The sequence below is a fragment of the Vigna umbellata genome, chromosome 1 (assembly GCF_029865625.1).
Source record: "Vigna umbellata cultivar VRB3 chromosome 1, Vumbellata_1.0, whole genome shotgun sequence".
Classification (NCBI taxonomy): Eukaryota; Viridiplantae; Streptophyta; class Magnoliopsida; order Fabales; family Fabaceae; genus Vigna; species Vigna umbellata.
The window spans coordinates 74,714,263-74,740,532 of record NC_142165.1 but is presented as its reverse complement, the minus strand read 5'-3'; the positions used below and the strand labels follow the sequence as shown (position 1 = coordinate 74,740,532).

At 37.2% G+C, this 26,270-nt stretch overlaps 1 pseudogene; it reads right to left on the bottom strand.

Moving 5' to 3' along the window:
• Nucleotides 1-23: 23 nt before the first annotated feature.
• On the bottom strand, nt 24-26,270 carry LOC148206286 (uncharacterized; annotated as a pseudogene).

Sequence of the window (26,270 nt, the reverse complement as noted above, 5' to 3'; positions counted from 1 at the left end):
GCTGTGCATACCAGATTTTCAACTTATTCCTTCCCAAAATGAAATTTCCAACGGGCCCTAGAATAAATAATTGAATCATGTGTAGCCTCTTCCAAGTGAAATGGCACAGTGTGCAGATGAATATTCTTCCAAATGTCCCAATTTGCATTTCTAGAATTTTTCTGCAATTAATAATGCAAATAATTTACTCAAATAATCCAAATTAATTAAAATTAGAATTTTTGGTCAAATTAAGCATAATTAGCAAAAACGGAAAAATACCGGACAATTAAGCACAATTTCCTGATTAAATCTAGCACAATAAGCTAAGTGAAATTGAGAAAATATTGACTCATCAATGTGCACATTAAAATGCTTATACAGGTGATTCACAAGTTTTGTGAATAAATGCATGATATCATGATTGTGATTGTGAAATTAAGCAGGATGTGTATGTCGAATGTGAATGAGCTTATATGTGAGATTTTGAGCTTCAGAGTTGTTATTGTTGAATGCTATTACTTTGAAAGCATGAATGGTTTTGCCCAGGTTTTCTATGATTGAATTAATTGCTTGTTTTGCATCACATGATCAAGGCCATTTGTTGAAAACCTTTTTATTGGCCAAATTCATACAATTAGCCCACTAAAAGAGAACACTTTGTGTTCTATCCTTTGAACCCTTAGCCTTGAACATACACTGAAACCTTTGATTGAAAAATCTTTACCTTGAGTTAAGTAGAAGATCTTGTGTGGTATTGTTAAATGTTCAAGTTTGGGGTTGTTGGGAAAAACATGAAAAGCATTGAGCTAAGAGTTAAAAAAGTAAGAATATGCAAAGAAAAAGAAAAGAAAAGAAAAAGAAGCAAAGCTCAATGCAAAGGCAAAAGAAAGTTGGGAAAGAATAAGATGATTGTGTTGTATAATTCTCTTAACTCAAGGATTTTGTGATCTAGAAAAACCAATTTTCTTGTTAGCCCAGCCACATTATAAGCCATAGAAAAGTCCTTGTGATGATGCATGCTTGTGAATGTTTTTGATTGTGGTAAAATGAAAGGCAAAGCTAATTCATGTAACATTGTGATAGTAGAGTGAATGAGTGATCATCTCTTATACACTTGAGTGTGAGTGAAACACTTGACTTAGTGAGGAAATATCACATGCACACATGAACATCTGATAACAGTTGAAAAACTGTTATTTTCATGCTTAAAGTTGATACTAAAAGCAACCTTTAGACTTAGAAACTAGCTTGAAATCATGCCTGTTGTGTATATTTTCAGAAATAAGAGAGCTGGACAGGTTTATGCTTGATTTAAGTGTTTTTGTGCAGGTTTTGAGGTGAATTTGGTGAAAGAAGTGAAGAATAAGAGAGAGGACATTAGAAAAGACAAGAAAGAGTGCAAAAAGGAGAAGTCGAAGGCACCGCTCAGCGGCAAACTACCGCTGAGCGGCACTCAAGAGGTGGCGTTGGAACCGCTGAGGGGCAAATGGCCGCTGAGGGGAAGAAAGAAGACGCGTAACCACCGCTGAGCGGTAAATGGCGCTGAGCGGCACTTTTTGGGCTTGGGCTTTTGTAATCTTTTGTAACTCTAGATTAGTATATAAGGGCTTGCACGTCCTTTAGTTAGGCATCTTTGGCAGAAACGAGGCAAACACTCTCTCTTTCACCCCTTTGAAGGAGGATCTTGGATGCTCAGGCTACCTCTTCCACTTTATTGGGTTTATTCTTTCATACTTTCATTGTTATTCATCTAGGTTCACCATGAATATGGTGAACTAAACCTTGTATGTTTGTTGGGGAATCAATGTAATCTCTTGAAGCTCTCATATATGGAATCTGTTGAGTACATCTTTGAATTAAGACATATGCTTTCTTTCATCATTAGTTAGGGTTTTTCCTCTTTGCTCAATGCTTGCATTGTTTAACTCATTCTAATGCATGATTATTGGTTTTGTCGATACGGACACGTACGGGGAAGTCTAGATCCGGGGAATTTCTCCCAATATTATACTGACAATATTCTATTGGTTGCCTTTAAGCTCCTGCACTCATGAACTAATCATTAGGAATGCTAGGAATTGTATGAACTATTTGATTAGGGAGAAGCCATCTAGAATGGTACATTAGAGAGTGGCATTAACAATGATGATTTGAATGTTGAATTCCTAAAATATATGAGACTGGATGAGATGAAATTGACCCCCAACAACATATTCATTCATATATTCCATTGAAAGTGTTTATCTTTTGTCTTTGCCATTGATCAAAATTCATGCATACATGTTTATTTTCTGTCTTGCATTTTAAACTCAAATATTTCGTTTGTAAGTCTTAGTTAATCAAGAAACCACATAACTAAACTAGGCCGTGAGTCCTTTGGGAAGAACGATACTTGGTCTTACCAAGTTTTATTACTTGAACGATTCGGTCATACTTGCCGATTGTGAAACAAGTTTGTGACATCATATTTTGGTGCTTACAAATTTGTCCATCAAGTTTTTGGCGCCGTTGCCGGGGACTCGTGGTTTAACTGGTTAATTTGTGTGATTATTGATTATCTTTGACTTATTTTTTTATTTTTAATTTAAATTTCGAATTTTTATTTTATCTTATTTTATTTTTCTGTTTATATTTTTCAGTTTGTATTTTATTTGATTTTATTTTTATTTTTTTTGTTTTCTGTTTCTCTGTTTTCTGTTTTTATTTTCTGTTTTTTATTTTTCGGTTTTTATTTGATTTTATTTTTATCTTTTTAGATTAGATTTTATTTTATTTTATTAGATTTTATTTTTTTTATCTTTTTAGGTTAGATTTTATTTTATTTTATTAGATTTTATTTTTTTATCTTTTTAGGTTAGATTTTATTTTATTCTTATTTTATCTTTTAGGTTAGGTTAGATTTTATTTTATTTTATCTTTTAGATTAGATTTTATTTTTTAGATTAGGTTTTATTCTATTTTATTTGATTCTATCTTCTAAATCTTTTATCTTCTTATATCTTTTAAATCTTTAGTTTTTTCTCTATCTTTTTGTGCTAACAATTGTTTTTAGGGTTTTGTGCCTAATGTCTGCAGAATGCAATTTGGTCAAGAGTTTAACTATAGGGACACTCAATTCTACCAAAGTAATCTCAACCAATGGTGGGAACCTCACTCAAGCATGGATCAAAGCCAATTTTGGCAAGCTGCTGGACAATTTGAGAACCAACCACAACAACAAATGGCAGCAACAACCCTTTCTATCAGGAAGTTTGGATAGGTTGGAGGACACCCTTCAACGATTTTTGAAAAATTCCGACTCTACTCAGAAAAGCATTGAAGAATCATGTAAAAGAATGGAGATGCAACTTCGTCACATTAGTCAGATATTAAATGATGATGTTAATACTGATGTTAACCTTAAGGAGGAAGGGCAAGTCATTATCACTGAAAGTGACAAGATTCTTGATGAGGAAAAATTAGAGGGAGATGAGGAAAGGGTAGAGAGAAAAGAGAAAGAAGAGTTGAGTGAGAAAGATAAAGATGAAGAAAAAGAAAAAGAATTGGTTGAGAGAGAAGAGAGAAAGAAAATTTGTGTGAAGATAAAGAAGTTGAGGAGAAAAAGAGAAAGGAAGAAAAAAATAAAAGAAGAGAAAAAGAGAAAATTTAGGGAGAGAAAAAGGAAGAAAAAGAAGATGAGAGGAAAGAAGAAGAAATCACATGAAAAATCACATCCTCATCTAAAGAAGAATCATAGGAAGGAAAAGAAATTCAAGTGCTTTATGGAAATCTTCAAGAAATTGGAGATTAAAGTTCCTATGATTGAGACACTGCAACAGATTCCTGGTTTGATCAAATTTCTAAAGAAGTTCAATAGAAAGAAGAAGAAAAAGAAGAAGGAACATGAGCTTTACTGGGTCAAGCTAATGACGTTAAAAGAGCGCTTGCTGGGAGGCAACCCAGTGGATTTAAAAACTTTTGATTTGGTTTTGTAACTTTTAAATTGTGGATATTATTCTGTAATTATTTTTGTTGGATCCAGCATCTACTGAAGGATGCTAGGTGGTTAAGCATCTACTGAAGGATGCTAGGTTTGTAACACCTGCTGATGGGTGTTGGTAAGAAAATTTTGCATCTACTAATGGGTGCTGGTGGAATTTGGGTCAGGCTCGTGACGTTAAACAAGCGCTACCTGGGAGGCAACCCAGTTGATTGATTGTTTTTGTTTGTTTATTTTAGTTAGGGTTTGCATAAGCATTTTTAACATTGAATTGCAGGGAACCTATGAGGGGTATGCTAGGAAGGCACGTAGGTCAAGAAAAGAAGGAGAAGGGTACATCACGAAAGTGCCGCTGAGCGGCATTTACCGCTGAGCGGTACTAACGCAGATGGGCTTAAGTTCCCCTTAGCGGAACCCGAGCCCATTGGGGTATTTTTAAACCCTAAGCTGCGCGTTTTTACACTCTTTCAAGTTCTTCTCTGCATAAACACTTCCACACCTCTTCTCCTAGGTTTTCCACATCTTTCTACTCTTCCCTCTTTAGAAGATTTCTCTTCCACTCACTTTTATACTAGTGTGCCATCAAAGTTTGGGGTTGGAAGAGAGCATTCTAGTTTGGAAGCATTCTCATATCATCTAGCATCTCCACCCAAGTAAGTAAAATGCATTTTGTTCATTCTAGGGTTCTTGAATTTGAATGTGATTGTCAAAGCATGAATATTTAGGGGTTTTGATTTCTATGCATGATTTGATGATATATTTGATTTTTGAACCGATTAAACTGCATGATTATGAACTGGAAAACTGAAAATTGCATTTGGGTGCAGTTAGGACTGTTTTAAAAAGAGATTTGCAAAAATCTGCAGATCACCGCTGAGCGGCATTTACCGCTGAGCGGCACTCTGCCAGATTTGTTTTTTCTGGTTTATTGCGTGTTTGAATGTGGCACTGGTGGCGCTGAGGGGAAATTCTGGCCCTCAGCGGTGGTTTAGCTTCGAAAGGAGTTGTGTTCTGAGTTTACTAATGATGAACATCATGTTCTGTGGTTTTGGATTTGTGTTTGAATGCAGGAATGGCATCCTCTTCAGGAAAGAGATTGAAAACCATGGCAACCAAGAGGAAGGAAAAGGAACCAGAGCAGCCCCATAATGGCAGGTTCCTCTCTAGGAAACATGAGAAGCACTTTAGGGTGGTTCAGGACAGGAGACTTCTAATGGAGAGAAAGGTTGGAATGATACCTAACTTTGCTCCTCAATTTGGAGAGCAAGTGTTAGGGAATGATTGGGGAAAGCTAGCCACCTATCCAGCACCTGCCAACATAGCTGTGGTCAAAGAATTCTACACCAATGCAAAGAAGATTGGTGATCATCCAGCTGAGAATTATTTGGGCTATGTTAGAGGCCATGCTATCAGGTATGATCCTGACTCCATCAATAACTTCCTGGATACTGTGTGGGCTGGTGAGCAATGCCAGTTTGCTCTTAGCATGGAGGAAGGTGCTGACTTTGAGGATGTTGAGAGAGTATTGTGCATACCTGGAGGACACTTTCAAAGGAATAGATCTCGAGCAGTGGTTAACATTAGGAGGACAGACTTGACTCCTCTTGCAAAGTATTGGATGGCATTTTCTCATGCCAACATTCAGCCATGCTCACATGTGTCAGATATCACTCTCAGCAGGGCACTATTCATCTATTGTGCTATCAGAAACTTGAATGTTAATATTGGGCAGGTGATAGCTGATGAGATTAGTGTGTGTGCTAACACCTCAAACAACAAAGCACCACTGGGACATCCTTCTTTGATTACTCACCTTTGCAAGCTAGCTGGGGTGGATACTTCTGTTCCACCATTTGAGAGGCCAAGAAAAGCTATAGATGAGGCCTATTACAGACAGTACTGTGGAGGTGAGGAGGCAGCCCAGCCAGTGCCACCACGCCAGGCTCGTAGAGAGAGAAGGCCAGCACAGAGCAGGACTTCTGCTGATACTCATGAGGCAGAACCATTCCAGATGAGGGACATGTATATGTCTCTTATAGGTGCTCAGTTGCAGTCCATCCACAGAGGGCAGGTGGCCACGGTTGAGATGATAGTGGGGATGTATGATACCCCTCCAGCACACAGGTGGACTATGGATGAATTCCATAATGTGGTAGCTTGGCCAGAAGAACCATGGCATGGAGGAGCTGAAGCAGCTGAAGCTTCAGCCCGAGACATGGATGAAGATGAAGTTGAGGAGGAGGATGCATTTGATGAAGATGATGATGAAGAGGAAGAGGAAGATACAGAGAGCTCGGACTGATGAGGAGCTGAGATAGCATTTACTGATGAATGCTATCATATGATTATGCTTTTGTGGTTTAAGTTTTCTGAACTTATTTGTTTTTGTTTTTAGATTAGGGTTTGATGTACTCTATTGAACACCTGGTTTGTTATGATGGTTTGCTATTAACTGTGATTGTGTGATAAGTAATGCTTGATGATGCTTATTGATTGATTGATGTTGAGATGATATGCACATTAAAATGCTTATACAGGTGATTCACAAGCTTTGTGAACAAATGCATCATATCATAATTGTGATTGTGAAATTAAGCAGGATGTGCATGTCAAATGTGAATGAGCTTATATGTGAGGTTTTGAGCTCCAGAGTTGTTATTGTTGAATGCTATTACTTTGAAAGCATGAATGACTTTGCCCAGGTTTTCTATGATTGAATCAATTGCTTGTTTTGCATCATATGATCAAAGGCCGTGTTTTTGAAACCCTTTTTATTGGCCAAATTCATAAAGTTAGCCTTCTAAAAGAGAACACGTTGTGTTCTATCCTTTGAACCCTTAGCCTTAAATATACACTGAACACCCTTGATTGAAAATCTTTACCTTGAGTTAAGTAGAAGATCTTGTGTGGTATTGTTAAATGTTCAAGTTTGGGGTTATTGGGGAAACATGAAAAAGGAAAAAGCATTGAGCTAACAGCTAAAAAGTAAGAATATGCAAAGAAAAGAAAAGAAAAAGAAGCAAAGCTCAATGCAAATGCAAAAGCAAAGGCAAAAGAAAGTTGGGAATGAATAAGAAGATTGTGTTGTTATGATTCTCTTAACTCAAGGATTTTGTGATCCAGAAAAACCAATTTTCTTGTTAGCCCAGCCACATTATAAGCCATTGAAAAGTCCTTGTGATGATGCATGCTTGTGAATGTATTTGATTGTGGTTAAATGAAAGGCAAAGTTGATTCATGTGACATTGTGATAGTGGAGTGAATGAGTGAAACACTTTACCTCTTATACACTTGTGTGTTGAGTGAAACACTTTACCTAGTGAGGAAAGATTCCATAAGCACATGAACATCCATGCTTAATTGATTGATCATTCATGAAAAATAGCATTTGTTGGAACTTAAATGACTTTGTGAACACTAAATCATGTGCACATCTTGATTGAACTCTTGGTCTTAAGTTTGAGTGAAGTTATTACTTATCTTGAAAAGAGGATTTTGAATGAGTAAACCATCATATGAATTGGTTGGAGATGGAGTTACATTTTATTTGCTTGAGGACAAGCAAAGTTCTAAGTTTGGGGTTGTGATAACAGTTGAAAAACTGTTATTTTCATGCTTAAAGTTGATACTAAAAGCAACCTTTAGACTTAGAAACTAGCTTGAAATCATGCCTGTTGTGTATATTTTCATAAATAAGAGAGCTGGACAGGTTTATGCTTGATTTAAGTGTTTTTGTGCAGGTTTTGAGGTGAATTTGGTGAAAGAAGTGAAGAATAAGAGAGAGGACATTAGAAAAGACAAGAAAGAGTGCAAAAAGGAGAAGTCGAAGGCACCGCTCAGCGGCAAACTACCGCTGAGCGGCACTCAAGAGGTGGCGTTGGAACCGCTGAGGGGCAAATGGCCGCTGAGGGGAAGAAAGAAGACGCGTAACCACCGCTGAGCGGTAAATGGCGCTGAGCGGCACTTTTTGGGCTTGGGCTTTTGTAATCTTTTGTAACTCTAGATTAGTATATAAGGGCTTGCACGTCCTTTAGTTAGGCATCTTTGGCAGAAACGAGGCAAACACTCTCTCTTTCACCCCTTTGAAGGAGGATCTTGGATGCTCAGGCTACCTCTTCCACTTTATTGGGTTTATTCTTTCATACTTTCATTGTTATTCATCTAGGTTCACCATGAATATGGTGAACTAAACCTTGTATGTTTGTTGGGGAATCAATGTAATCTCTTGAAGCTCTCATATATGGAATCTGTTGAGTACATCTTTGAATTAAGACATATGCTTTCTTTCATCATTAGTTAGGGTTTTTCCTCTTTGCTCAATGCTTGCATTGTTTAACTCATTCTAATGCATGATTATTGGTTTTGTCGATACGGACACGTACGGGGAAGTCTAGATCCGGGGAATTTCTCCCAATATTATACTGACAATATTCTATTGGTTGCCTTTAAGCTCCTGCACTCATGAACTAATCATTAGGAATGCTAGGAATTGTATGAACTATTTGATTAGGGAGAAGCCATCTAGAATGGTACATTAGAGAGTGGCATTAACAATGATGATTTGAATGTTGAATTCCTAAAATATATGAGAGTGGATGAGATGAAATTGACCCCCAACAACATATTCATTCATATATTCCATTGAAAGTGTTTATCTTTTGTCTTTGCCATTGATCAAAATTCATGCATACATGTTTATTTTCTGTCTTGCATTTTAAACTCAAATATTTCGTTTGTAAGTCTTAGTTAATCAAGAAACCACATAACTAAACTAGGCCGTGAGTCCTTTGGGAAGAACGATACTTGGTCTTACCAAGTTTTATTACTTGAACGATTCGGTCATACTTGCCGATTGTGAAACAAGTTTGTGACATCATATTTTGGTGCTTACAAATTTGTCCATCAAGTTTTTGGCGCCGTTGCCGGGGACTCGTGGTTTAACTGGTTAATCTGTGTGATTATTGATTATCTTTGACTTATTTTTTTATTTTTAATTTAAATTTCGAATTTTTATTTTATCTTATTTTATTTTTCTGTTTATATTTTTCAGTTTGTATTTTATTTGATTTTATTTTTATTTTTTTTGTTTTCTGTTTCTCTGTTTTCTGTTTTTATTTTCTGTTTTTTATTTTTCGGTTTTTATTTGATTTTATTTTTATCTTTTTAGATTAGATTTTATTTTATTTTATTAGATTTTATTTTTTTTATCTTTTTAGGTTAGATTTTATTTTATTTTATTAGATTTTATTTTTTTATCTTTTTAGGTTAGATTTTATTTTATTCTTATTTTATCTTTTAGGTTAGGTTAGATTTTATTTTATTTTATCTTTTAGATTAGATTTTATTTTTTAGATTAGGTTTTATTCTATTTTATTTGATTCTATCTTCTAAATCTTTTATCTTCTTATATCTTTTAAATCTTTAGTTTTTTCTCTATCTTTTTGTGCTAACAATTGTTTTTAGGGTTTTGTGCCTAATGTCTGCAGAATGCAATTTGGTCAAGAGTTTAACTATAGGGACACTCAATTCTACCAAAGTAATCTCAACCAATGGTGGGAACCTCACTCAAGCATGGATCAAAGCCAATTTTGGCAAGCTGCTGGACAATTTGAGAACCAACCACAACAACAAATGGCAGCAACAACCCTTTCTATCAGGAAGTTTGGATAGGTTGGAGGACACCCTTCAACGATTTTTGAAAAATTCCGACTCTACTCAGAAAAGCATTGAAGAATCATGTAAAAGAATGGAGATGCAACTTCGTCACATTAGTCAGATATTAAATGATGATGTTAATACTGATGTTAACCTTAAGGAGGAAGGGCAAGTCATTATCACTGAAAGTGACAAGATTCTTGATGAGGAAAAATTAGAGGGAGATGAGGAAAGGGTAGAGAGAAAAGAGAAAGAAGAGTTGAGTGAGAAAGATAAAGATGAAGAAAAAGAAAAAGAATTGGTTGAGAGAGAAGAGAGAAAGAAAATTTGTGTGAAGATAAAGAAGTTGAGGAGAAAAAGAGAAAGGAAGAAAAAAATAAAAGAAGAGAAAAAGAGAAAATTTAGGGAGAGAAAAAGGAAGAAAAAGAAGATGAGAGGAAAGAAGAAGAAATCACATGAAAAATCACATCCTCATCTAAAGAAGAATCATAGGAAGGAAAAGAAATTCAAGTGCTTTATGGAAATCTTCAAGAAATTGGAGATTAAAGTTCCTATGATTGAGACACTGCAACAGATTCCTGGTTTGATCAAATTTCTAAAGAAGTTCAATAGAAAGAAGAAGAAAAAGAAGAAGGAACATGAGCTTTACTGGGTCAAGCTAATGACGTTAAAAGAGCGCTTGCTGGGAGGCAACCCAGTGGATTTAAAAACTTTTGATTTGGTTTTGTAACTTTTAAATTGTGGATATTATTCTGTAATTATTTTTGTTGGATCCAGCATCTACTGAAGGATGCTAGGTGGTTAAGCATCTACTGAAGGATGCTAGGTTTGTAACACCTGCTGATGGGTGTTGGTAAGAAAATTTTGCATCTACTAATGGGTGCTGGTGGAATTTGGGTCAGGCTCGTGACGTTAAACAAGCGCTACCTGGGAGGCAACCCAGTTGATTGATTGTTTTTGTTTGTTTATTTTAGTTAGGGTTTGCATAAGCATTTTTAACATTGAATTGCAGGGAACCTATGAGGGGTATGCTAGGAAGGCACGTAGGTCAAGAAAAGAAGGAGAAGGGTACATCACGAAAGTGCCGCTGAGCGGCATTTACCGCTGAGCGGTACTAACGCAGATGGGCTTAAGTTCCCCTTAGCGGAACCCGAGCCCATTGGGGTATTTTTAAACCCTAAGCTGCGCGTTTTTACACTCTTTCAAGTTCTTCTCTGCATAAACACTTCCACACCTCTTCTCCTAGGTTTTCCACATCTTTCTACTCTTCCCTCTTTAGAAGATTTCTCTTCCACTCACTTTTATACTAGTGTGCCATCAAAGTTTGGGGTTGGAAGAGAGCATTCTAGTTTGGAAGCATTCTCATATCATCTAGCATCTCCACCCAAGTAAGTAAAATGCATTTTGTTCATTCTAGGGTTCTTGAATTTGAATGTGATTGTCAAAGCATGAATACTTAGGGGTTTTAGTTTCTATGCATGATTTGATGATATATTTGATGTTTGAACCGATTAAATTGCTTGATTATGAACTGGAAAACTGAAAATTGCATTTGGGTGCAGTTAGGACTGTTTTAAAAAGAGATTTGCAAAAATCTGCAGATCACCGCTGAGCGGCATTTACCGCTGAGCGGCACTCTGCCAGATTTGTTTTTTCTGGTTTATTGCGTGTTTGAATGTGGCACTGGTGGCGCTGAGGGGAAATTCTGGCCCTCAGCGGTGGTTTAGCTTCGAAAGGAGTTGTGTTCTGAGTTTACTAATGATGAACATCATGTTCTGTGGTTTTGGATTTGTGTTTGAATGCAGGAATGGCATCCTCTTCAGGAAAGAGATTGAAAACCATGGCAACCAAGAGGAAGGAAAAGGAACCAGAGCAGCCCCATAATGGCAGGTTCCTCTCTAGGAAACATGAGAAGCACTTTAGGGTGGTTCAGGACAGGAGACTTCTAATGGAGAGAAAGGTTGGAATGATACCTAACTTTGCTCCTCAATTTGGAGAGCAAGTGTTAGGGAATGATTGGGGAAAGCTAGCCACCTATCCAGCACCTGCCAACATAGCTGTGGTCAAAGAATTCTACACCAATGCAAAGAAGATTGGTGATCATCCAGCTGAGAATTATTTGGGCTATGTTAGAGGCCATGCTATCAGGTATGATCCTGACTCCATCAATAACTTCCTGGATACTGTGTGGGCTGGTGAGCAATGCCAGTTTGCTCTTAGCATGGAGGAAGGTGCTGACTTTGAGGATGTTGAGAGAGTATTGTGCATACCTGGAGGACACTTTCAAAGGAATAGATCTCGAGCAGTGGTTAACATTAGGAGGACAGACTTGACTCCTCTTGCAAAGTATTGGATGGCATTTTCTCATGCCAACATTCAGCCATGCTCACATGTGTCAGATATCACTCTCAGCAGGGCACTATTCATCTATTGTGCTATCAGAAACTTGAATGTTAATATTGGGCAGGTGATAGCTGATGAGATTAGTGTGTGTGCTAACACCTCAAACAACAAAGCACCACTGGGACATCCTTCTTTGATTACTCACCTTTGCAAGCTAGCTGGGGTGGATACTTCTGTTCCACCATTTGAGAGGCCAAGAAAAGCTATAGATGAGGCCTATTACAGACAGTACTGTGGAGGTGAGGAGGCAGCCCAGCCAGTGCCACCACGCCAGGCTCGTAGAGAGAGAAGGCCAGCACAGAGCAGGACTTCTGCTGATACTCATGAGGCAGAACCATTCCAGATGAGGGACATGTATATGTCTCTTATAGGTGCTCAGTTGCAGTCCATCCACAGAGGGCAGGTGGCCACGGTTGAGATGATAGTGGGGATGTATGATACCCCTCCAGCACACAGGTGGACTATGGATGAATTCCATAATGTGGTAGCTTGGCCAGAAGAACCATGGCATGGAGGAGCTGAAGCAGCTGAAGCTTCAGCCCGAGACATGGATGAAGATGAAGTTGAGGAGGAGGATGCATTTGATGAAGATGATGATGAAGAGGAAGAGGAAGATACAGAGAGCTCGGACTGATGAGGAGCTGAGATAGCATTTACTGATGAATGCTATCATATGATTATGCTTTTGTGGTTTAAGTTTTCTGAACTTATTTGTTTTTGTTTTTAGATTAGGGTTTGATGTACTCTATTGAACACCTGGTTTGTTATGATGGTTTGCTATTAACTGTGATTGTGTGATAAGTAATGCTTGATGATGCTTATTGATTGATTGATGTTGAGATGATATGCACATTAAAATGCTTATACAGGTGATTCACAAGCTTTGTGAACAAATGCATCATATCATAATTGTGATTGTGAAATTAAGCAGGATGTGCATGTCAAATGTGAATGAGCTTATATGTGAGGTTTTGAGCTCCAGAGTTGTTATTGTTGAATGCTATTACTTTGAAAGCATGAATGACTTTGCCCAGGTTTTCTATGATTGAATCAATTGCTTGTTTTGCATCATATGATCAAAGGCCGTGTTTTTGAAACCCTTTTTATTGGCCAAATTCATAAAGTTAGCCTTCTAAAAGAGAACACGTTGTGTTCTATCCTTTGAACCCTTAGCCTTAAATATACACTGAACACCCTTGATTGAAAATCTTTACCTTGAGTTAAGTAGAAGATCTTGTGTGGTATTGTTAAATGTTCAAGTTTGGGGTTATTGGGGAAACATGAAAAAGGAAAAAGCATTGAGCTAACAGCTAAAAAGTAAGAATATGCAAAGAAAAGAAAAGAAAAAGAAGCAAAGCTCAATGCAAATGCAAAAGCAAAGGCAAAAGAAAGTTGGGAATGAATAAGAAGATTGTGTTGTTATGATTCTCTTAACTCAAGGATTTTGTGATCCAGAAAAACCAATTTTCTTGTTAGCCCAGCCACATTATAAGCCATTGAAAAGTCCTTGTGATGATGCATGCTTGTGAATGTATTTGATTGTGGTTAAATGAAAGGCAAAGTTGATTCATGTGACATTGTGATAGTGGAGTGAATGAGTGAAACACTTTACCTCTTATACACTTGTGTGTTGAGTGAAACACTTTACCTAGTGAGGAAAGATTCCATAAGCACATGAACATCCATGCTTAATTGATTGATCATTCATGAAAAATAGCATTTGTTGGAACTTAAATGACTTTGTGAACACTAAATCATGTGCACATCTTGATTGAACTCTTGGTCTTAAGTTTGAGTGAAGTTATTACTTATCTTGAAAAGAGGATTTTGAATGAGTAAACCATCATATGAATTGGTTGGAGATGGAGTTACATTTTATTTGCTTGAGGACAAGCAAAGTTCTAAGTTTGGGGTTGTGATAACAGTTGAAAAACTGTTATTTTCATGCTTAAAGTTGATACTAAAAGCAACCTTTAGACTTAGAAACTAGCTTGAAATCATGCCTGTTGTGTATATTTTCATAAATAAGAGAGCTGGACAGGTTTATGCTTGATTTAAGTGTTTTTGTGCAGGTTTTGAGGTGAATTTGGTGAAAGAAGTGAAGAATAAGAGAGAGGACATTAGAAAAGACAAGAAAGAGTGCAAAAAGGAGAAGTCGAAGGCACCGCTCAGCGGCAAACTACCGCTGAGCGGCACTCAAGAGGTGGCGTTGGAACCGCTGAGGGGCAAATGGCCGCTGAGGGGAAGAAAGAAGACGCGTAACCACCGCTGAGCGGTAAATGGCGCTGAGCGGCACTTTTTGGGCTTGGGCTTTTGTAATCTTTTGTAACTCTAGATTAGTATATAAGGGCTTGCACGTCCTTTAGTTAGGCATCTTTGGCAGAAACGAGGCAAACACTCTCTCTTTCACCCCTTTGAAGGAGGATCTTGGATGCTCAGGCTACCTCTTCCACTTTATTGGGTTTATTCTTTCATACTTTCATTGTTATTCATCTAGGTTCACCATGAATATGGTGAACTAAACCTTGTATGTTTGTTGGGGAATCAATGTAATCTCTTGAAGCTCTCATATATGGAATCTGTTGAGTACATCTTTGAATTAAGACATATGCTTTCTTTCATCATTAGTTAGGGTTTTTCCTCTTTGCTCAATGCTTGCATTGTTTAACTCATTCTAATGCATGATTATTGGTTTTGTCGATATGGACACGTACGGGGAAGTCTAGATCTGGGGAATTTCTCCCAATATTATACTGACAATATTCTATTGGTTGCCTTTAAGCTCCTGCACTCATGAACTAATCATTAGGAATGCTAGGAATTGTATGAACTATTTGATTAGGGAGAAGCCATCTAGAATGGTACATTAGAGAGTGGCATTAACAATGATGATTTGAATGTTGAATTCCTAAAATATATGAGAGTGGATGAGATGAAATTGACCCCCAACAACATATTCATTCATATATTCCATTGAAAGTGTTTATCTTTTGTCTTTGCCATTGATCAAAATTCATGCATACATGTTTATTTTCTGTCTTGCATTTTAAACTCAAATATTTCGTTTGTAAGTCTTAGTTAATCAAGAAACCACATAACTAAACTAGGCCGTGAGTCCTTTGGGAAGAACGATACTTGGTCTTACCAAGTTTTATTACTTGAACGATTCGGTCATACTTGCCGATTGTGAAACAAGTTTGTGACATCATATTTTGGTGCTTACAAATTTGTCCATCAACATCCATGCTTAATTGATTGATCATTCATGAAAATAGCATTTGTTGGAATTTAAATGACTTTGTGAACACTAAAGCATGTGCACATCTTCATTGAACTCTTGGTCATAAGTTTGAGTGAAGTTTTTGCTTATCTTGAAAAGAAGATTTTTGAATAAAGTGAATCATCATATGAATTGGTTTAAAGATAGAGTTACATCTTATTTGCTTGAGGACAAGCAAAGTTCTAAGTTTGGGGTTGTGATAACAGTTGAAAAACTGTTATTTTCATGATTAAAATTGACACTAAAAGCAACCTTCACACTTAGAAATTAGCTTGAAATTATGTTTTTCTTTATATTTTTAGAAATAAGAGAGCTGGACAGGTTTATGCTTGATTTCAGTGTTTTTGTGCAGGTTTTAAGGTGAATTTGGTAAAAGAAGTGAAGAAGGAGAGAGATGAAATCAGAAAAGACAATAAAAAGTGCAAAAGGAGAAGCCGAAGTCACCACTCAGCGGCAGTTTATCGCTGAGCGGCACTCAGGAGTTTGCGGGAGGTCCGCTGAGGGGCAAAATGGCCACTGAGGGGAGAAAACAAGTCACGCACTCACCGCTGAGCGGTATTTTACCGCTGAGCGGTGTTTTACCGCTGAGCGGTATTTTACCGCTGAGCGGTACTCTGGAAGTCACGGGAGATCCGCTGAGGGGCAAAATGGCCGCTGAGGGGAGAAAACAAGTCACGCAATCACCGCTGAGCGGCACTTAAATGGGCTTGGACTTGACTTTTTGTAATTTACGAATGATACATAAGGTTTAGGGTTTCCTAGGGTTAGGCATCTCTGGCAGAAACAAAGCAAACACTCTCTCTTCCACCCCTTGGGGTAGATTGGGAGATGGTGACAGCTCTCCTCTTCTCTTTCTCGGGTTTATTCTTTCATTCTTTCATTGTAATTCATTTAGATTCACCATGAATATGGTGAACTAAACTCTGTATGTTTGTTGGGGAATCAATGTAATCTTGTGAAACTCTCATACATGGAATCTGTTTTTACATCTTTTAATTAAGACTTATGCTTTCTTTCATCATTAGTTAGGGTTTTTCCTCTTTGTTTAATGCTTGCATGGTTTAACTCATTCGATGCATGATTATTGGTTTTGTCGATACGGGAACGTACGGGGAAGTCTATATCCGGGGAAAATCTCCCAATTTTATATTGGTTGTCGTTAAGCTCCTGTACTTATGAACTGATCATTAGGAATGCTAGGAATTGTATGAACTCGTGATTAGGGAGAAGCCTTCTGGAAAGGTACATTAGAGAGTGGCATTAACAATGGTGATTTGATCGTTGAATTCCTAAAATATATGAGAGTGGATAAGATGAAATTGAACCCCAACAACATATCCATACATAAATTTCATTGAAAGTGTTTATCTTTTGCTTTTTGCCATTGATCACAATTCATGCATACATGTTTATTTTCTGTCTTGCATTTTAAACCCCAATTAATTCGTTTGTAAGTCTTAGTTAATTAAGAAATCACATAACTAAACTAGGCCGTGAGTCCTTTGGGAAGAACGATACTTGGTCTTACCAAGTTTTATTACTTGAACGATTCGGTCATACTTGCCGATTGAAAACAAGTTTGTGACATCATAATTTGGTGTTCATAAATTTGTCCATCAAGTTTTTTAGACCAACTATCGTTCTCCCAAAGGACTCACGGCCTAGTTTAGCTATATGATTTGTTGATTATTTAAGACTTAAGAACAAATTGATTGTAGGTTTTAATGCAAGAGACAGTAATTAAATATGTATGCATGAATTTGATCAATGGAGAAAAACAGAATACAAACACTTCAATGAATTAGATGGATGAGTACGTTGTTGGGGTTATCAATTTCATCTTATCCACTCTCATATACTTTTAGGAATTCATCATTCTTATCATCAATGCTAATGCCACTTTCTAAATCACCTTGCAAGAAGGCCTATCCTTAATTACGAGTTCATACAATTCCTAGCATTCCTAGTAATTAGTTCTTAAAGTGCAGGAGCTTAAAGGCAACCAATATGCTATTGGGAGAAATTCCCCGGATCTAGACTTCCCCGTACGTTCCCATATCGACAAAATCAATAATCATGGCAATGAATGAGTTAAACAAAGCAAGCAATAAGCAAAGAGGAAAAACCCTAGCTAAAGATGAAAGAAAGCATATATCTTAATATAAGACATTAAATCAAATTCCATATATGAGAGTTTCACAAGACTACATTGATTCCCCAACAACAATACAAGGTTTAGTTCACCATATTCATGGTGAAACTAGATGAACAATAATGAAAGAATGAAAGATAGAACCCTAGAAAGAGGAGAAGGTAGCCTGAGCATCCAAGATCTTCCTTCAAGGGGTGGAAAAGAGAGTGTTTGCTTCGTCTCTGCCAAAGATACAAACCCTAGGACGTCCTAAAGCTTATATATTATTCTAAAAATACAAAAAATTAGGCCCAAGCCCAAAAATAGTGCCGCTCAGCGGTAAACTACCGCTCAGCGGTAAGTGCGTGAGTTGTTTTTCTCCCCTCAGCGACCTTTTCACCCCTCAGGGATCCAACGTGACTGCCTGAGTGCCGCTCAGCGGTAAACTGCCGCTGAGCGGCAGTTGCGGCTTCTCCTTTTGCACTTTTTGATGTCTTTTCTGATTCCATCTCTATCCTTCTTCACTTCTTTCACCAAATTCACCTTAAAACCTGCACAAAAACACTGAAATCAAGCATAAACCTGTCCAACTCTCTTATTTCTAAAAATATGACCAAAAGCATGATTTCAAGCTAGTTTCTAAGTGTTAAAGGTTGCTTTTAATATCAATTTTAAGCATGAAAATAATAGTTTTTCAACTGTTATCAGTGCCTCCTACACAGGCCCTCACTTGCTCCCTGCACTTAAATTCTCAGATCACTCATGCAAATCCCTATCATGCAACTAAAGTATAACAAACAAAAATATAATCAATCAACTGGGTTGCCTCCCAGGTAGGGCTTGTTTAACGTCACGAGCCTGACCCAAAATCGACCAACAACCATCAGTAGGTGTTAATCTTTCTTACCTTCACCCATCAGTAGGTGTAACAAACCTAGTATCTTTCAGTAGATAGTTAACCACCTAGCGTCCTTCAGTAAATGCTATACCCAAAAATTTTATAGAAATAATATCCAACTGATTAAAAATTACAAAACCCAAATAAAATCAAAAGAAAAATTGTCCTCAAATCACTGGAATGCCTTCCAGCAAGCGCTCTTTTAACGTCATTAGCTTGACCCAATAAAGCTCAAGTTCCTTCTTCATGGTTGATGTTCATATCACACCAACTCATCAACTGCTTCCTGTCCACTTTTTTTACTCTTCTTGAATGTGGAGACTCTATCTCTATCATCTCATTTTCTTTGTAATCTTTCACAACCCACAACTTGTTTTTGAATCTCACAGGTTTACCAAGTTGGAGTCGTTCTTTCATCCAATCATCATGGACTTTTCTTCCTCTTCAATTCTTTTCTTCTTCCTGTACCTGAAACAACAAACAATGTTTACCTTTAACCTTGGGCTTTTCATCTTCAAGGCTAGTCATGACTACATCTTGAAATGCAGCTTTATGACTAGCTTCTTCCTCTTGCATCTGCCTCTCTTCTTTGAAGACATCTACAACAACTCTTTCTTCTCGATCTTGGAGCACCACTATACCTTCATCCACATCAATGATGGCTTTGGCCATTTTCATAAACGGTCTTCCGAGAATAATGGGTATCTTTTCAGTCTCCATCTCCATCACCACAAAGTCTACCAAGAATTGTAGTTTGCCTACACAAACTATAATATCCTCTGTTATTCCATAAGGTTTCTTTGAGGATCCATCTGCCATTACTAAGTTAACCTTTATAGGTTTCACATCAACATCACCAATCTGCTCAAGTAAAGAATAAGGTATCAAGTTAAGACTTGATCCTAAATCAAGTAAAGCCTTCTTTATCCTTTTTTTCCCTATTGTGCATGGAATGGAGAAACCTCCTGGATCTTTTTCTTTTGGAGGGAATGGCTCCTTTTTAACAGCTTTATACTTCTTTGTATCATCATCTCTACGTCATTTCTTCGTAGAGACTTCTTCCTCAGGTTTTGTATAAACTACAATATGTTGTAATATCTCCTTCCAAGGTACATCATTATCCACCATATTGAATAATTCTGTAAAATCAAATTGTTTCTCATGATTTATTGGAAAAGGAAAAATATCTTCACACTTTATCTCTTTTCTCTCTCCTTTCTCTTTTTTCTCTTCTTTTTCTTTTTCTCTCTTTTCTCTCTCTTCTTTTTCTTTCTCTCTGTCTAACTCAACTGTTTCAACATTTGCACTCTCCAACACTTTACATTCCTCCCTGGGGTTAACCTCAGTATTAGCCCCAAAATTTTTGTCAGGCCTTTCTTCCAACTGCTTGGTAATCTGACCCATTTGAATCTCCAAGTTTTTAATAGCAGCTTCAGTGCTCTTTTGAGAAGATTCAGTTTTCTGTATGAATTGCTGAAGAGTTTCTTCCATCCTTATTGATCTTTCATTAAGTATAGAAATTTGTTGCCATAAGGTTCGTTGCTGTTCTTGCTTGTTAAATTGCCTAGTTTGTCCAGCTTGCCCACTTTGTCCTTGAGCAATGCTTGGGTGTGGTTTCCACCCTTGATTGAAATTCCCCTGACGGTATGGAAATTGATTGGCCATGAAGTTAATATCCTCTAAAGCTTTTGCTGGAAAGGCGCATTGACCATTGATATGGTCACCCCCAAATTATTCACACAATTGTGATTGAACCTGTGCAATAGTCTTTAACTCTTTTGGCAGTTGTGCAAGTGTTTTTGTGAGAGTCTCCAATTGTTGAGTTAGTATCTTGTTCTGTGCTAGCAAGGCATCATTGGTTTGTAACTGTAGAACTCCTTTTTGTTGAATAGGAGCTCCTCTTTCATTGTTAAGCTCATTATCATTTGTAGCCATGTTTTCAATTATTTTTGTAGCTTCCTCTGGAGTTTTCCATTTGATATTTCCTCCAGCTGAGGCATCAAGCATCATCTTGGTTTGTGAACCAAGACCTCCAAGGAAGAACAGGACTACTTCCACTTCGTCAAAACCATGCGTGGGAGTTTTTCTTAATAGGGTTTTGTATATGTCGCATGCATGACCCAATGATTCCTCCATGCCTTGCCTGAAAGATGAAATCTCTTGCTTTCCTTTATTTACTTTTGATTGTGGAAAGTATTTGTTTAACAAATTTGCCACCGCTGCTTCCCACTCTGTAAAGCTTCCTTTTGGAAAAAAGTTCAACCAAAGCTTAGCGTTGCCTCCTAATGAGAATGGAAACAGCCTAAGTTTGATTGTTTCGTCCGGCACCCCATTTATCTTTATTGTGTTGCAAATCTCATTAAAAGTTGTAAGGTGCTCATATCGGCTTTCGTGAGACAACCCATTAAATTGGTTACTCTTAACCAATTGGATTAATGTTGGTTTCGCCTCCATGTTAGCTGCATTGACTCTTGGTCTTGCTATGCTATTAAAATGCTGAGGTCCAGCTACATTAGTATAATCTGCAAGAGTTCTTTTGGCATTATTATTCTCCATCTCCTCAGTGCTATGGTCAGAACTTTGCGGTGATGGTTGTAAGAGAATTTTCGGAGGAGGGAAAAGTTATCTAGATGTACGGATTCTACTCCTCCGTCTACTCTCGTCTAGGCCTTCAAAAAGAGGTTCTGAAGTTTTCTTGCTCCTAGTTCGGATTGCTTCCTGCATACACAAGAAAACAAATTCCTAAAAAAATTGGTTAGCACAAAAAGATAGAGAAGAAGATACAAAATCAGAGATAAGAAGAAAAAATAAAAATAGAAATATAAAATAAAATAAAAAACAGAAAAATAAAAAAAACAGAAAATAAAATAAAATAAAATAAAATAAAATAAAATAAAAACCAAAAAATAAAAACAGAAATTCAAATTTCAAAATTCAAAATTCAAGTCAAAGATAACCAATAATCACACAAATAAACTAGTTAAACCACGAGTCCCCGGCAACGGCGCAAAAAACTTGATGACAAATTTATGAACACCGAAAAACAGCGCCAAAAACTTGTTTAACCCTCGGCAAGTGTGACCGAATGGTATCAAGTAATAAACTCGGTAAGACCAAGTATCGTTCTCCCAAAGGACTCACGGCCTAGTTAGTTATATGATTTGTTGACTATTTAAGACTTGTGAACAAATTGGTATAAGTTTCAAATGCAAAAGACAATAAATAAACATGTATGCATGAGTTTGATCAATGGACAAGATGAACACAAACACTTGAACGAATTAAATGGATGAGTATGTTGTTGGGGTTATCAATTTCATCTTATCCACTCTCATATACTTTTAGGAATTCATCATTCTTTTCATCAATGTTAATGTCACTCTCTAAATCACCTTTCAAGAAGGCCTATCCTTAATTACGAGTTCATACAATTCCTAGCATCCCTAATAATTAATTTTGAAGCGCAGAAGCTTAACGGCAACGAACCCTCATATTCCTATGTCTAGGCAATATGCTATTGGGAGAAATTCCCCGGATCTAGATTTCCCCGTACGTTCCCATATCGACAAAATCAATAATCATGGCAATGAATGAGTTAAACAAAGCAAGCATTAAGCAAAGAAGAAAATCCCTAACTAAAGATGAAAGAAAGCATTTATCTTAATATAAGATGTTAAAACAAAATCCATATATGAGAGTTTCACAAGACTACATTGATTCCCCAACAACAATACAAGGTTTAGTTCACCATATTCATGGTGAAACTAGATGAACAATAATGAAAGAATGAAAGAGATAGAAAAACCCTAGAAAGAGAAGAGGAGAGCCGTCACCATCTCCCAATCTACCCCCAAGGGGTGAAAAAGTGTGTTTTTGCTTCCTCCCAGCCAAAGATACAAACCCTAGGACGTGCAAGTCCTTAAATAGGGGATAAAAATAACATAAAACAAGTCCAAGCCCATAAAAACAAAAGAAAACCGATCCAAGCCCACTTAGAATGGCGCTCAGCGGTATTTTACCGCTGAGTGGTAATACCGCATGATCCATTTTGCCCCCAACTGCTGTTTTTGCCCCTCAGCGGTGATTTTGGCACTTGAAAAGTGCCGCTCAGCGGTATTTTACCGCTCAGCGCCACTCAGTCACACTTTTTCTGCGTTCTGGTTGGTTTTTCAGCATTCTGGTTGACTGGTTGACTTTTCTGGTTGACTGGTTGACTTTTCTGGTTGACTGGTTGACTTTTCTGGTTTCTGGTTGACTTTTCAGCACTCCAATCATTCGGTACTTCAATTCTTCTTTCAAATCATTCAATTAGCCTACAAAATCAAGGGAATCTTGCACAAAACCATTAAATTCACTTTCAACTCTCTTATTCACAAAACTAAAGCAAAAATATGAGTTCAAGCTAGTTTCTAAGTCTTAAAGGTTGCTTTTGGTATCAATTTTAAGCATAAAAATAACAGTTTTTCAACCGTTATCACAACCCCAAACTTAAAACTTTGCTTGTCCTCAAGCAAACAAGATGTAACTCAATCTTCCATCAATCCATATAATGGTTCACCACATTCAAAAATCCTTCTTTCAAGACAAGTAAATACTCAATTTAGCTCATCATCAACACTTCAATCAAGATGTACACATGCTTTTAGTGATCACTCAAACACATACTATCCAACAAATGCTATTTTCATGAATGATCAATTAACTAAGCAAAGATGTTCTTATGTGTTCATGGAATCTATCCTCACTAGATAAAGTGTTTCACTCAAACATACAAGTGTATAGGAGATATTCACTCATTCACTCTACTATTACAATGTCACATGAATCAACTTTGCCTTTCATTTAACCATAATCAAAAACACTTACAAGCACACATCATCACAAGGACTTTTCAATGGCTTATAATGTGGCTGGGCTAACAAGAAAATTGGTTTTTCTAGATCACAAAACCCTTGAGTTAAGAGAATCATATAAACACAACCATTCTTACTTATTCCCAACTTTCCTTTGCATTGAGCTTTGCTTTTTCTTCTCTTTTCTTTCTCTTTTTCTTTTTCTTTTCACATACTTAGTTCTTAGCTCTTAGCTCAATGCTTTCAATTTCCCTTTCATAACTTCCCAGTAACCCCAAACTTGGACATTTGTGAATACCAGAAAATATTTTCTACTTAACTCAAGGTAAAGCTTTTCACAAGGGGTTTTTAAATTATGTTCAAGGCTACGGGTTCAAATGATAGAACACATAGTGCTCTCTTTTAGTGGGATAAATTTATGAATTTCGCTAATAAAAGGGTTACCAACAAATGGCCTTGATCATATGATGCAAACAAGCAATTGATTCAATCATAGAAAACCTGGGCAAAATCATTCATGCTTTCAAAGTAATAGCATTCATTCAATAACAACTCTGGAGCTTAAAACCTCACATATAAGCTCATTCACATTCCACATATAACATCCTGCTTAGAATCATAATCACAATCACAATATCTTGCATTTGTTCACAATGCTTGTGAACCACCTGTATAAGCATATAATGTGCACATTCTCAACATCAATCAATATCAAAGCATCATCAGGACTTGTCAAACAACAATCATAAGCAAACCATCATAACAGACAAAGTTTCCAATTGAGTACATCAAATCCTATTCTAAAAACAAAAGTGATTGATAAAACAAATCCTACTCTAGTGCTTTGAAAAACTCAGCCCCATCAATGATGCTCTCTCCCAACCCCAAACTTAGATGGAAAACTAGTGAGAAAGTGAGTGGAAGGGAGATTTTCTAAAGAGGAATGAAAGGAAAAATGTAGAGAACCTTTGGAAAAGTGTTTAGGAGTGTGTGTGCAGAGAAGAATCTGAAAATAGAGGCCAAAGTGTGACTTAGGGTATAAAAATACCCTAATGGGCTCGGGTTCCGCTAAGGGGCAACCTAAGCCCATTCTGCGACACTACCGCTCAGCAGCACTTTCGTGAAGTGCTCTTCTTCTTCCTAGCTTAACCTAGGTGCCTCCTACTCATGCCCCTTACTTGCTCCCTATAATTAAGTTCTCAGATCACTCAAACATTCAATCCCTATCATGCAACTAAAGCAGAATCAAAACAAACAATACAGATAAAATCAATCAACTGGGTTGCCTCCCAGGTAGCGCTTGTTTAACGTCACGAGCCTGACCCAAAATCCTCCAGCACCCTTTAGTAGATCCAAATCTTTCTTACCAACACCCATCAGTAGGTGTATACAAACATAGTATCCTTCAGTAGATACTCTTCCGCCTAACATCCATCAGTAGATGTAAACCCTGTAACAAACTTATAACAAAAACAAAAATACCCAAAAGTTCAAAATTACATCACCAAACCAAAAATTAAAAGTTCTTAAATCACTGGGTTGCCTCCCAACAAGCGCTCTTTTAACGTCACTAGCTTAACCCAATAAAGCTCATGTTCCATCTTCTTTTTCTTCTTTCTACTGAACTTCTTCAGAAATTTGATCAAACCAGGAACATGATGCAATGTCTCAATCATAGGAACTCTAATCTCCAATTTCTTGAAGATTTCCATGAAGCACTTAAATTTCTTTTCCTTCCTATGATACTTCTTTGGATGAGGAAGAGGTTTTTCATATGATTCTTTCTTTTTTTCTCTCGTCCTCTTTTTCTTTTCTCTCACTTTCTTTTTTTCTTTTCTTTTTTTACTCACTTTCTCAATCTTCATACATATTTTCTCTTCTTCTTTCTCTTCTCTCTCTTTTCTCTCTTCTTTTTCCAACTCAACTTTTTCAATATTTACATTCACTAGCACTTTACACTCTTCCCCGGGGTTAACCTCAGTATTAGCCCCACAATTCTTGGCAGGCCTTTCTTCCAACTCCTTAGTAATCTGACCCATTTGAATCTCCAAGTTTTTAATAGCAGCTTCAATGCTCTATTGAGAAGATTCAATTTTCTGTATGCATTGCTGAAGAGTTTCTTCCATCCTTTTTGATCTTTCATTAAGTATAGAAATTTGTTGCCATAAGGTTGGTTGTTGTTGTTGCTTGTTAAATTGCCCTTATTGTCTAGCTTGCCCACTTTGTCCGTGACCAATGCTTGGGTGTGCTTTCCACCCTTGATTGAAATTCCCCTGACAATATGGAAATTGATTGGCCATGAAGTTAACATCCTCTAAAGCTTCCACTGGAAAGGCGCATTGACCATTTATATGGTCACCACCACATAATTCACACATCTGTGGTTGAACCTGTGCAACAGTCTTTAACTCTCTTGGCAGTTGTGCAAGTATCTTTGTGAGATTCTCCAATTGTTGAGTTAGTATCTTGTTCTGAGCTAGCAAAGCATCATTGGATTGCAACTGTAGAACTCCTTTTTGTTGAATAGGAGGTCCTCCTTCACTGTTCAGCTTATTGTCATTAGTAGCCATGTTTTCAATTATTTCAGTTGCTTCCTCTAGAGTCTTCCATTTAATATTGCCTCCAGCTGAGGCATCTAGCATCAGCTTAGTTTGTGAACCAAGACCTCCAAGGAAGATTATGACTACTTCTACTTCATCAAATCCATGTGTGGGAGTCTTTCTTAATAGGCTTTTGTACTTGTCCCATGCATGACCTAGTGATTCGTCCATGCCTTGCTTGAAAGAAGAGATCTCTTGCTTTCCTTTGTTTACCTTGGATTGTGGGAAGTATTTGTTCAAGAACTTTGTCACCACAGCTTCCCACTCTGTAAAGCTCCCTTTTGGAAAATAGTTCAACCAAAGCTTAGCGTTGCCTCCTAATGAGAATGGAAACAGGATAAGTTTGATTGCTTCGTCAGGCACCCCATTTATCTATACTGTATTGCAAATTTCATTAAAGGTTGTGAGGTGCTCATATGGGCTTTCATGAGACAACCCATTAAATTGATTACTCTTAACCAGCTGGATCAACGCCGGTTTCACCTCCAT